The sequence below is a fragment of the Mugil cephalus genome, chromosome 16 (genome assembly GCF_022458985.1).
Source record: "Mugil cephalus isolate CIBA_MC_2020 chromosome 16, CIBA_Mcephalus_1.1, whole genome shotgun sequence".
Lineage (NCBI taxonomy): Eukaryota > Metazoa > Chordata > Actinopteri > Mugiliformes > Mugilidae > Mugil > Mugil cephalus.
In genome coordinates, this window is record NC_061785.1 from 14,158,212 (window position 1) to 14,170,451 (window position 12,240).

At 40.0% G+C, this 12,240-nt stretch overlaps 1 protein-coding gene across 17 annotated transcripts in view; it reads right to left on the reverse strand.

The window, feature by feature from the left end:
• cacna1g (calcium channel, voltage-dependent, T type, alpha 1G subunit) overlaps positions 1-12,240 on the reverse strand; it is a 256,906-nt gene that overhangs the window by 136,773 nt on the left and 107,893 nt on the right. The gene's annotated exons all lie outside the window — the stretch shown is intronic.

Consider the following 12,240-nt stretch of genomic DNA (forward strand, 5'->3'; position numbering starts at 1 on the left):
GTCACATTTGTGAGTGTGACAACCAGTAACATCTCTCCAAAAGAATGCTAACAGTTAACACAAACCTTGTACTTTGGTGTGGTAGCAACTAGCTCAGCAGTTGGTAGAGACCGCAACACAGGAGACTGAATTTCGTTGTGTTTTCCAGTGTGGACAGCAAGCAACAATCCAGCAGAATGTTGATGTTTACAATGGTAATGTTGAGATGTCAATGGCCATCACGTCGCTTACATATTAGCCCCATCAACTGTAAGTCATAATATGCAAAATACTGTGCACTGTGTTTAGCCTTACATTCAGGACACTGGAGAGATTGCTAGCAAAGTTTAGCATGAGAAAAAATACATTCTCCAACAAAGCAACATCTTTTACCTCATGCCTGTTCTTTAAATGTACAAGCTTTGACAGTTTCCGAAGTCTAATTTATACGTTTTCATGAAACAACACAAAAACTGAAATTTTCTTTGTATCATTAAGATAATAAATATACCTTGTAATCATTTTTTTTTTCATTAATCATTAACTCTTTTTGTCCTCTTCCTCTCACACTCACACAATGTGCACGGTGAGCAACAAATTGCTTTCCTGTGGGAAAAGATTAAAATGTGAAATGTTTTTGGGGGCTATTTCTCCTTATTAAACACTTGCATAAAAAATAAATGAATAAAAAAATCAATACCCGTGGAGTGAGAGCACTCATACATGGAATACTGATACAGCAATACTGAATAATACATTCAGGAAGCAATTATTTTGTGCTTTGGGGACGGGTTAATTCCTGTTCTCTGTTGTCACACCACAGTGACTGAAGCTGTTTTACCTGTATAACCCCACTGTGAATATTACACAAGATAATGGCTTTTGTTATTAGCTCACTGGATTACACCGCCTTGCTGCTTGTGCTCCATTACAGTCTGTCCTGTTATTTACGCAATATGAAGTAACCAGTCATCTGCACTCTGATATTCATTTAGTCACATATTGTTTGCTTTCTGTTCACCCCCACTTCAGTGACAGGCAAGCTGTCACACTGGATGTTCCTCAGCAAATGAAATATGAGTGATGGATAGCTCGGGTGGATGGATAGAGTGTGTCTGTGTGTGCGTGTGTGTGTGTGTGTAGGGGGTGCTTTAGCTTTCCAACCATCTTTTATCTAATAAAAACACTGTTTTCTATTGAAGTTGCCATATAGGAAACTAATAATGATCATAAGTAAGTGCATGTAGTGTTATTAGGCAAAAGTGGGAAGAGGAGAAACTGCAGTGAACAGACAGATGGAGTGTTTTCATGATGAATCAGATTGAAATCCTTTCATTACTAAGACTTAGTTGCTGTGAGGAAAATCTCCCATATCCTAACCCACAACTGGGCAGAGATCTTAGCTATAGAAGTGCATAAATGTGCTGATTTGCTGCTCACTTTGTTGCTCATGGACACTTCAGAGCTGGTATATGCAAATCGGAAATGTAACTTTTAGACAGCATCGTCACACCTTTCTTTTTAAAGCTTAATGGGAAAAGGGGTTATATAAGATATAAGCAATAAAATGAGTATGAATTTAATACTGTGTACAATAAAGATAATTGTGCGTGCTCAACGAAACAAAACACATTATTTTATTATTGGAACAATGCGCACTGTGCAGAAACGCTTGCAAGATGTTTCAGCCACTGTGTCTTACCTGCGTCTAAAATAATCCAATTCAAACCCAGCTTGGACAAAATCAAACTCAACAAAGCAATTTTCTTGTGAATTAGTTAATGCCTGAGGGATTTTCTTTCCGTTAGCCCAATCATCCATTAATCAATACGGAACTTTTTCATTTAATCCGCGTGAACATGAATATGCAGCTAGAGTGAAAATTCTAGATTATCCTGCGGCACGAACATGACTGACATTCATGCGTGCACTGAGCAAAGAAGGAATAGAAGTTACCGAACCATTTAGAGGGACTGACTGCTTCACACCCTGCTGCAAAGTGAAACCTAATGCATTTTTAATTTGGATAGCCCAATATTTCCAGATTTGAAAGAGCAAATATATTTCAAACCATTCCAAGCAGCAACTTTCATAATTACACTTCGATAATTACCCAAGTGGTAACAGTTTTTTTTTTTTTTGTTAATAGTTTCCATGCAACAAATCTCAGGAGAGGTATGAATCTGATGTTAATGTGTTCCTTTTTAATATATCTTCACGAGAATCTTGACTGACTGTTTGGCTAGCAAGACAGAAGAGAAACAGAAGTGATCAAATTAGACAAACAACTTGTCAGTAGGGTACACGCAGACGGCTGTTCTTATTTTACAGTTTTATGTCACGCCACTGTTCTAATAATTTCATTTTCATCGTTGGTTCAATGCACCAAGCATGTATTCTTTACTTTCATCAACTTCTGCGACACGCCTTGGTCAAACACGCAATTGAAATTTGTGCTCCAACAATTTTATTCATCAATCTACGTTTGAAAAAAGTATTATGATTTTTTTGCATAGAGAGGGAAAAGTGTGAGGAGTGAACTGCCTCAACTGATGTCATTTCAGCATGGGTTGAAGATGAAGACTATAAATTTGAAAACAAAGCTAAGTTAATCTGGGTAGAGGGTGGTCTACATTAGGCACTACAAGCTGATGCTACTTGAGGTGTCCCTTCAGCAAATATAATTACCATAACTATAGTACCTAAACACCACAGCGAGGATGGTCCCTGGCAGCAATGTACTCAAGTCTGCATGGTGCCAATGTACTTTTATACAGTTAATTATGTAGTAAAGACTATTACTTAGCTTCTATACAAAAAACAAAACAAAACAAAAAAACATTGCATGCATTTGTAGCATATCCTTTGACAAGTGAAACACATTGTTGTTCTCTTTTTATTCCTTAAAGCTGCACAATCCAATCTAAACACAAATCCAGCACACGAAATCCCCGTATGAGTAAACTGCAGAAAAGTCTCGTTTAGTTTTTCTGTCCTTTCAGTGACAGGGATTTTCACTGGATCTGAGACATCTCAATTTTTCTTTGGTTTAGCATCGACATTCTCTGATCATTCACCTGTCGAAATCCAGGGGAAAGAAGAAAAGGCTAAAAATGCTGAATCATTACTGAGAGCTCTCAGCTATTAAAAATTTATGAGCAGTAGCAGGTGGGCTTTGCTGACTTTTTCCCTCCAATTTTTACCTCCCAGGCTGGCATGTATTACTGTGCCACTGGATCAGGACTGCTTGCTGGGTGGTCAAATAGCGTTAAAAACCCATATTTCTGATGTCAGAAATAGCATCTATAACTCTAACAAAGAGAACTAGTAAACTGATGTTCCTTCCATGTGTGGTTTTCTCCATTTCTATGGAAACTGGCAATGCCCACTAAAGGGAGGAAGAGGGTATTTTAATATCATGGCAATGGTTGAACGGAAAATGTTTTATATGTCCGACACATGAACCACATGTTCAGAGCAAGTCGCTGTAGATTCACACACGAATAAGTTAAACTGAGTTGCACGCCATGAACCAGATATTGCATAGAGTTGTTAGTATATCTTTATTTTTCCTCAACATCCACCAACGGAGGCTGCAGTAGGCTCTTCCTTGTTACTCCCATTTTATGTTGGTCTTTAACACGGGTGCGGTCTTACATGCCAATTTCTCCCTGTCGAGCTTTAAATCATCTCAGCTCAACTGTTTTTCATCTTTAGCTTTCCCATCTCTACTTCAGCATGTCATCCCTCATTCCCACACGCCCCCCCTTCATCTGACTGATAATCTATGGCCGATCTGCTGACCCACTTGTAGAAGGGAAATAATCTAGCTAATGGAGGGGAACCCTTGTGGGTAAGGACACCAAGGATGAGTCCAGGCCTGTAGCTGCTTAGGGAAAGCTCGCAGAGAGACAAAGAGGAGAAGGAGGAGGAGAGAGGAGGAGGAGGGAGGAGGAGGGGGAGGCTGGGAGACCCACAGCTGGACTCCTGACAGTGGACAGTCTGTTTAATGGCCATTGTTGTTCATGAATGCTGCATCCTTGACTATGTCCTCTGGATTAAAACATCAGTGACGCTCTGATCTCACTCTCACTTTCCCCCTGGGCCTCTGCTTTTTTGAAATACTTTAATTTGTCGTCTGTCAGAGAGTGACAGTGAAAACGGATGTAAATGTTACGCCTGTGTGATAAATAGTCCGGACGTGTTTTGTTTTTGCATGGCTTACAGACTGCAGACTGATGGACACCGGAGTTTAGGCCTAAGATTATAATTCTTATTTGTAATTTAGTTTGTATATTTCTAAATGAACAGAAGTCAATGGGTGTAAAGGTTAGAACTGACCCCGCACATCGAAAACGTTCTAGGTTTGGACACCATTGCATGTTGCATGTTTTCTCCAGGTGCTCTAGCTTCCAAACACATACTTGTTAGGTTAACTAGTGATTCTCCAGTGGTTGTAGGTGTGCATGTGAGTGTGAATGGCTGTCTGTCTCTTTGACTGGTGACCTGTCCGGGGTATAACCCACCACTGGCCCCATTACAGCAAGAACAGGCTCCCCCAAGAGTCACTTTGTCTTTTATATGGTCTCTAGGGTGACAGTTAATGAATGAATCTTTGAGTTAATAGCTGGCAGTCATGAACCGCAACCCTAGCTGTGGCTTGTGTTGCCAGATATAGTTTGCGGGTCCCATTCTCTTTGAAGTCGCCATGTTTGGTAAGCTAGGTTAACCACATCCTGAAAGCCTGTTGCACCAGCTGTACGTACGACAACAAATAAGCAAGTTATAATCACACCAGATCATGGCACGCATGTCAAACTATACGATCAAATATGCCCATTTCATTATATACGGTGTATTTTTCTCTCTTTAAGTGAAGAGCAGCAATGGTAATTTCATTCCTACCTTTATATAGGTTTTAAAAATATATATATATATAAAACTGCACTGTCTGCACTGAGTGTTATTTGCAACTCCTTGTTTCCTGGAATCTCTTTAATGGAGGCGCTCAGTGCAAAGCAAACCTACAAAAGCAAAACACCAAGCACTTATTTATGCAACCCTTTTTCCATCTCTAATCTATTTCATAACATATCGGGAGAAATGCTTCTTATTACTCATCTAGTTACAGATGCTGCCAAGTATTTAGGCCATGGAGTCAATCTGCCCAATTCAGCTAAGCAGGACTTCCCCTGATCTGAACTACACTTTTGCTAAGTCCACTGTAATCAAAACACTGTCAAAGCGTGACATTAAGCCCGCAGCACAGACATGAGATGAATACAGATTTTTTTTTCCTTTTAATTTTCTCGCACAAGGGTTTATTCAAAATGTCCAGCCAAGAAACGAATTAAGGAACGTAACAGCGTGCTCCCTCATTCATCTCTCTCTCTCTCTCTCTGATATTTTATTCTTTTAGTCTCCTCTAACTCCAGGCCCTCCCTCAGTCTCCATCACTGTCTACCTCTTTCTTCCCTCTAGACATCTTTAGCCGCCTCGCTCTGCCTCCGTCGCCTTTTCTCCTCCGTCCCCGCACTCCTCTCTCTCTCCTCTGTCTCCCACACTGCGCTGGAGCTGATCCAAAGTGTCGTTAATAAATCATTAAGAGAAGAAAGGAGGCGACGCTCAGGATTAGGTTGGGGGCTTCTCTCTGTCTCTCTCCCTCTCTCGCCTCCTTTAATGTGACTCATTCGTGTGTCTGCCACCCAAAATGATGTGCTAAATATTTAAAGTCAGCTAAAGGTGCTAAGCTTGCATTTGAGGTATCAATATATCATCAGGAAATGAATAGCAACACTTTCATATTTAAACAATCAGGACCAACATGATGAGCACTAACAATATACTATCTGATTTATCATTAAGCCTAAACTATTTGCAAACACTTATTGCTTTGATGAAGTCCATAAACTTTACCCGCTGAAGGAAAAGGAAACACAGCGACTCTTCATATTTTAACTTTGCAGCACTTTGCACACTATGTAAAGCAGAGAAATTGCCGCAGTCACGTTATTGAACGCCTCAAATTTAAAGCTATATTATTGATGTCAAATGTGCTAAATGTGGGAGAGATGTTACAGACTTAATGCGCTTCTATTACAGATGAGGAGGTTGAGATAAAAATATGAGCAGTCAGCAAAGACAGAGAACAGATTAAATGATTCTGTTCCTTCTTTCTTGATTGTCTGAAGGTGTCTGCTGGCAGCCCCATGGTGGCGTGGACCACAGTATGGGTCAGCCACCCACGGATGGTCCACAGGGGATGAACACCATCTCCCAAATCCCACCTGTGTCCTCATAACAACAACACAAATGTACAATTTTGCACTTTCTGGATGTTGATATTTTTTGTTTGTAACGGTAAATTGTTTCACCATCAGTCAGGACTAGGTGGCAGCCCGTGGATACTTGGGCGGCAGACTTTGTAAATATTCCTTTTCATGTCTGTGGACTTCAAGCCTGTCAGTTTTAGCTCAAGGATTCTTCTTCATTCAACACATGTATTGATAGCTCCTAACATTACTTGCCACATTAGGCCATTTCTCAATTACAGCAAAGCGAAGGATCTCCCTTTTAGCATCAGTTTCACTTTGTGTTTAATTGAAATGTTGGTTTTTAATGTGTTCTTCTGTGACCCGGAGCATTTTCGCCTCAGGTAGCTTAGTTTGTGCTGGTGTGAACACAGCAATCAAACTCTGTTCTGGTAGAAATGAATCAAGCTGAGCGTGGTTAGAGAGGGCGGTCTCGGATGAACACAGGTTACCAACAAACCAATACAACTACGAAATCAGGTTTTCATCATACATACATACGGTAAATGCTGTTTTCTAGATGCAGAGTTGATGCTTGATCAAAACGAATATGTTGGTCATATACGGAACAGTGGTACACGAACAATAGGGCTCAAAAGGCCATGGATTAAAGATTGTTCGTTTACACTGGTTCTCATTTCACAAATCTGCCACTTTAAGGAGTAAATTTAACAGAGCAGCAGACTGAACCGTCTAGACCGTTAGTCGTGACTGTAAGGGCAGAATGTCCCGGTACGTTCGTCTCATGGTAACACCAACAGCAGTGGGTTTTTCTGTGGCATTTTACTGACCTGTCCCCTTGAGTCACAGCCCATGGCTTTGGTTCCGGGGACGAAGAAGAAAGCATTATTTGTGTCGGTTGGAGCCTGAAACCGTTAAAAAGTGAAATATCGTTGAACGCAGATGGTTGTTGTCTGAGATGAAGAGAAGAGTGGCTCATTCAGACTCAATGCATCATTTTCTGTCGCTAACATTAATGCTGACATGCTAAAAGGATGAGAACAAAACACAAGTTCAGTTGTCCCCTAAGCCCACAATGCATTGCGGTTTCTGTCTTCCCACCCTTTCCAGCCCTACAAATATAAATGCAAGTGGCCATGCTTACTGCGGATGCTAGCCTTTTTCTCTTTGATTGTTTCCTTAAATCCTCTAAAAATGAGGATGTGACAGACTTGGACACAAATTGAACCAAAGTTAAATGCAACAGGTGTGACAGCGCCCCAGAACACTTAAAAAAAATCTAATTTTACATCTAAAATCAACAACATGTGGACAGACAAGCTGCTCTAAATGTTGGAAGAAGTTCAGCAATATACTTTAAGATACAAGCAAAACGGTTTAGATTATGAGAGAGAAATCAACTCAACAAAAGAAGAGTGAGTATTTGTGGCTGTGATGATCACTTTACTAGAAGTGAAAAATGGTGGATTGCTGGTTCTGGGTAAAAGAAGTGATTTCATGTATTGCCAGCATGTTGTTCCTGCATATACTAGAATGGCAGCAATTATTTCAGTGTGCTGTGGGAGATGATTAGAGAAGAAAATGCTTTTACGAGACATTTCATCTTAAGAAACTTGCTTACTTGTAGGCTTTTGATGCTATATGTGAATAGTTTCTGGTTTCTTTCTTTTTTTTTTTTACACAAACCATACAATCAGTTTCAGTATTTTTAGCACGGTGACGCTCCTCAAACATCAGATTAAATATTGAGAGTCCAACAAAAAAAAAATCGATCAGACTGCCTCAGCTCCTCTGTCAATCTATTACTCTTCCTCCCATTCCCTCCTGCTCCTGTACATTTTCTTTCTCTAGGAGGAATTCCAGCTCCAGACGGGGTGTAAAGCTCAATTGACGCACTCTGAATAGGATAGACTATCTGTTTCAGTGAGCGCTGCTAGATCTATTTAGACTCCCTCAGATATCGATTGGGAATCCACTGTACCAGTCAATGAATAAATTCATAAATAAATGAAAACACTCTTAACAGGTCATCCAATCTGCACCTGACTCCTAAGATTAATCTTGAAGTTTGTTTGCTTACTTTGTTCTGACGCAGTGAAGCAGTTTTATTTTTTTATAATTTATTCAAACCACTGTTTAGAATATGACTGTTTTTTCCACAATTTCTATTGATTACAGTGACATTTTATCCACCGGTGTAATAGCGAAGACAAGAACACAGCAACATTGCTCATTTTGATGAGCTAAACTGTGTATTTTTTTTTTAATTTTATTTTGGAGATTAAACCAAAAGTGGCCACATCTGAAAGATCTGCTTTACTTTCTTAATGCAAAGAAAAACTGTGAACACATGCATACGCAGAAAGTATGCTGTAGGTCAAAGTTAAAGCAGTGGAAATTAAGGAATTAATTGTGGTTTTAAAAATCTCTGGGACCATCGGACCACTGGACTATTCTAATTGCAAATCCACATATTAGCATGATTAGCAAAATTTTCCTACTGACAGGAGGCATGGTGGGTTAAACTGCAAGATCCAGACCATAAAGCCATGCTAAGAACTCTACAAGACTGCAGATTGAGCAAAATGCTAACATGCTGACAGTGACTATTTCTATCAGAGCATGGCTGCATGCCAATTAGCGCTGACGCAGTAAGTACACCTGAGGCTGATGGGATGTTATTTGGGCAGGTGTTTTGTCATAACAAATTTGACTACATCTGTGGGAGAAGTAATTGTACCAAATTTCATGACGGTTTTAATCGCATCCACAACTCTCAACCTGCTGTCAGCACGAGAAAAAGACGGAAAAGAAGAAAGAAAATGGCGGGTATCACCATAGTCACTTGGATTTTTATTTTCCCGATGATAAGAATTTTCCCAAAATGTCAACTTGGTGGTGGCAGCAGATAAAAAGCCAATGGAGCACTGTACCATTACTGTTATATGCAGATGACTCATTATTGTTTGATAGTGATAGTTCAGAAGTTCATCCGTACTAGTAAGACAACAAGGTTTCAGGATAATGGGATAGCAACCCATGAAACACTGCAACCCTGTAAAGCAGTGGTTCTCAACTGGTGGGTAGTGAAGAAAAATTTGCTTTTATTTTCATAAGGGGAACTGCAAATTTTCCCTTTAACGCAGGTCACCTAAAGTCATCGCGTAGCCAGTTTAAAGCTGCTCTAAACTAAACACCGGGGTGATGCAGTGGTTGGAAAATCTGCTTTCAAGGGATGAGATTGCAAAACATTTTGGGGAAATTAAATTGCCATCCATCAACTGCAAGTTTTCATATAGCTCACACTATAGCAGCAGGAAACCGATGAAAACTTTATCTCGTGTAAAGCAGAAAACTCCAAAAAATCTATCAAGCACAACATTTATCCTGCACTGCCTCCACCGATGACAAGCCAACAACTCTCCCTTTCCCTGCACATCTCTATCTCTCAATCTTTCTCTCTTTTCACACACTCCACCTGCTCCGTGCAGCCATCCCTCCATCACTCCCTCCTGACAGAGAAGTGATTAGGAGGAGAGAGCTCCGACCTGCTGAAAAAGCAGCTTAGCCGTAATTATCGTCTTGGAGAGAAACAAACAGTTCATCAGACCCTTCCTCCGCAGACTTAACAACTGTTGCCAGGATATATCAAATGCTCGACAACCAGCCGTTGCCTAGGTTACCATTGTCTCCGTATGTCTGGGGCTCTCTGTGCAGATGAGATTTTTCATTTCATTTCATTTATTTTAATTTGTTCAGAATAGTATAACCCATTAAAAAACACCAGAACACATTAACAAATGCACACCACCTACACCCTCTGATGCAAGCCAACATACATAGACCGTACAAAGACACAGAAATAGACTTCATTTCTTTCACACGTTTTCTGCAACGTTCCATAATGTGCACAGTCTGGTACACACGCATACTCTCAACGAATGTCAGGCTTTTTCAAAAATTACTTATGTGACTTTTCTCCGTGGTTATTACAGTGTAAAGCGTGACAAGGAAAAAATGCTGAGCAAAAGTAAGAAGGGTGTGATAACAGAGCCTGGCTCCTTTTGATACCAAAGAATCACTGTTGCATTGCACAGTAAATGCAGACTACTGGACAAACTGCCTAAAGAAAAGTGTGTCCATGTACATGAGTTTTGTACTTTTTGTACTCCACATTTTTCAAGGTAAGCTGCTCTACTTCAGTTATTATTATTGAAATGCGGTTAAGAGGGAATTTATTGTTATTTTCACATATTTACTTTACTTTTTTTTAAGTGATTGTTTGGAGCCTTAACTGGAAAGCCATCAGTGGAGAAAGACAGGAAGTGAGAGGGGACCAATGATAATACTATGGCAGCCAGGCAGGGTGTGAAATATTTTTGCACATTTGAGCAACTTGTGTTTGGTTTGTTTTTCCTATTGCTCCTGAAAGCATCTCATGTCAGTTACAATTATTTAAAGAGAGTTGGTCTAAACCGGAGGAAACAACTCCAGGCATAGCATGGACTAGCTGAAGTCTATAAGCGCTAGCTAGCAACGTAAGATTGAAATTCGACAGTTTTCTTTAGATATGTTTTATTTGCTGATTTTTAATTCACTTTAATCAATCTTACAAACATTTGTCCATAGAAAGCCACATTGCAACAGCAGATGTTCAGTATTTATGTACATGGACTGCACACACTGCTACGATAATTCAGAGATGGACTGACACCAAAAAAAAAAATTAATTAAAAATTCAAATCTCATAAAATTTTGTTGGACTCGAACAAGCCCCAAGTCCACCGTGTTTTTTTTGTTTCGTTTTTTATTTCACACTGCAACATGTTGATGAATGCCAATTCATTCGTATTGTGCTATATGCTACACTGCACTGCGGCACTGTCTCCCGAACATGGACATTATGGCTGTTGCTGTAGATTAACCTTTATTGACCTTCTAATCACTCAGTGCATAAGTGCCTGAATATTGAGGTATTTCCCATTAGATTCCCCATCATGCTCTGGCACGCGACCATTCAGATATAATGCAGGAAGAGAGGAGAGGAGAGGAGAGGAGAAGATGGATTGAATGAGACCTTCCACGGTGGAAACAGTCGCTTGCTTTAAGCTAAAGGGGATCATTTATCTCTCTTTGTTTTGTGTTGACATACAAGTGTGTTACAGGTACAAAAAAAAAACTTAGGTGAGACGTATCTCGTACCTACTGCTGAAGGACACTGCACACACATAGTCAGTGCACACACACATGCACACAGAAGGAAATCTGTCCTGTTCCCACTGATGGACAACAGAAGCCGTGGCAGAAGGATGGCATTAAAACCCAGCGGGGGATGTAGTGTGATGAAGATGTCAGACCAAAACCAGCAGGCTATGTTCTGTAACATGTTTAATCAAATTACAGTGTGTGTGTGTCACTTTAACTGCCTGATGTATTCATGCTATATACATATACCATATTATCAGCCTGTTAGTATGAGCGCGCCTGTAAAGAAAAAATATCTGGTCAAACATTTTAAGTTCAGTCTGCATGAACAGCCTTTACTTGGAAATTACTTAGAACGGCGCACATGCATGTGGTTAAAGTTGGGAACAAAATGCATCAAATCTGTAAATAATTTAAAGCTACAGCGATCAAGAACCGACACGTAAGTGCAGAGTGAGTTTTAAGTTACAACAACCGCGTGCAATCATCTCACACTCCGATTTCACACTCTCCATTAGTTTTGATAGATTCGGAGCACTTAGGAGCATGCTTACCACCAATTTCTGCTTAAAATGCTTTAACGGGGCATTTAGGGTAAATTATTTAATGACAAACGTGGTGGAGCCCACAGGGACGAGGCCTGATCTTACTTAGAAGGCTGGTTTTTACGAAGTTCATGCTTCGAATCCACCGTTTGATCTTTTCCCCTGCAGCTTGCTGGCATCCCGTAACGCCATTACATTTAGAAGCTTGAAAAATCTATTTTATTTACTCTTAATATTCT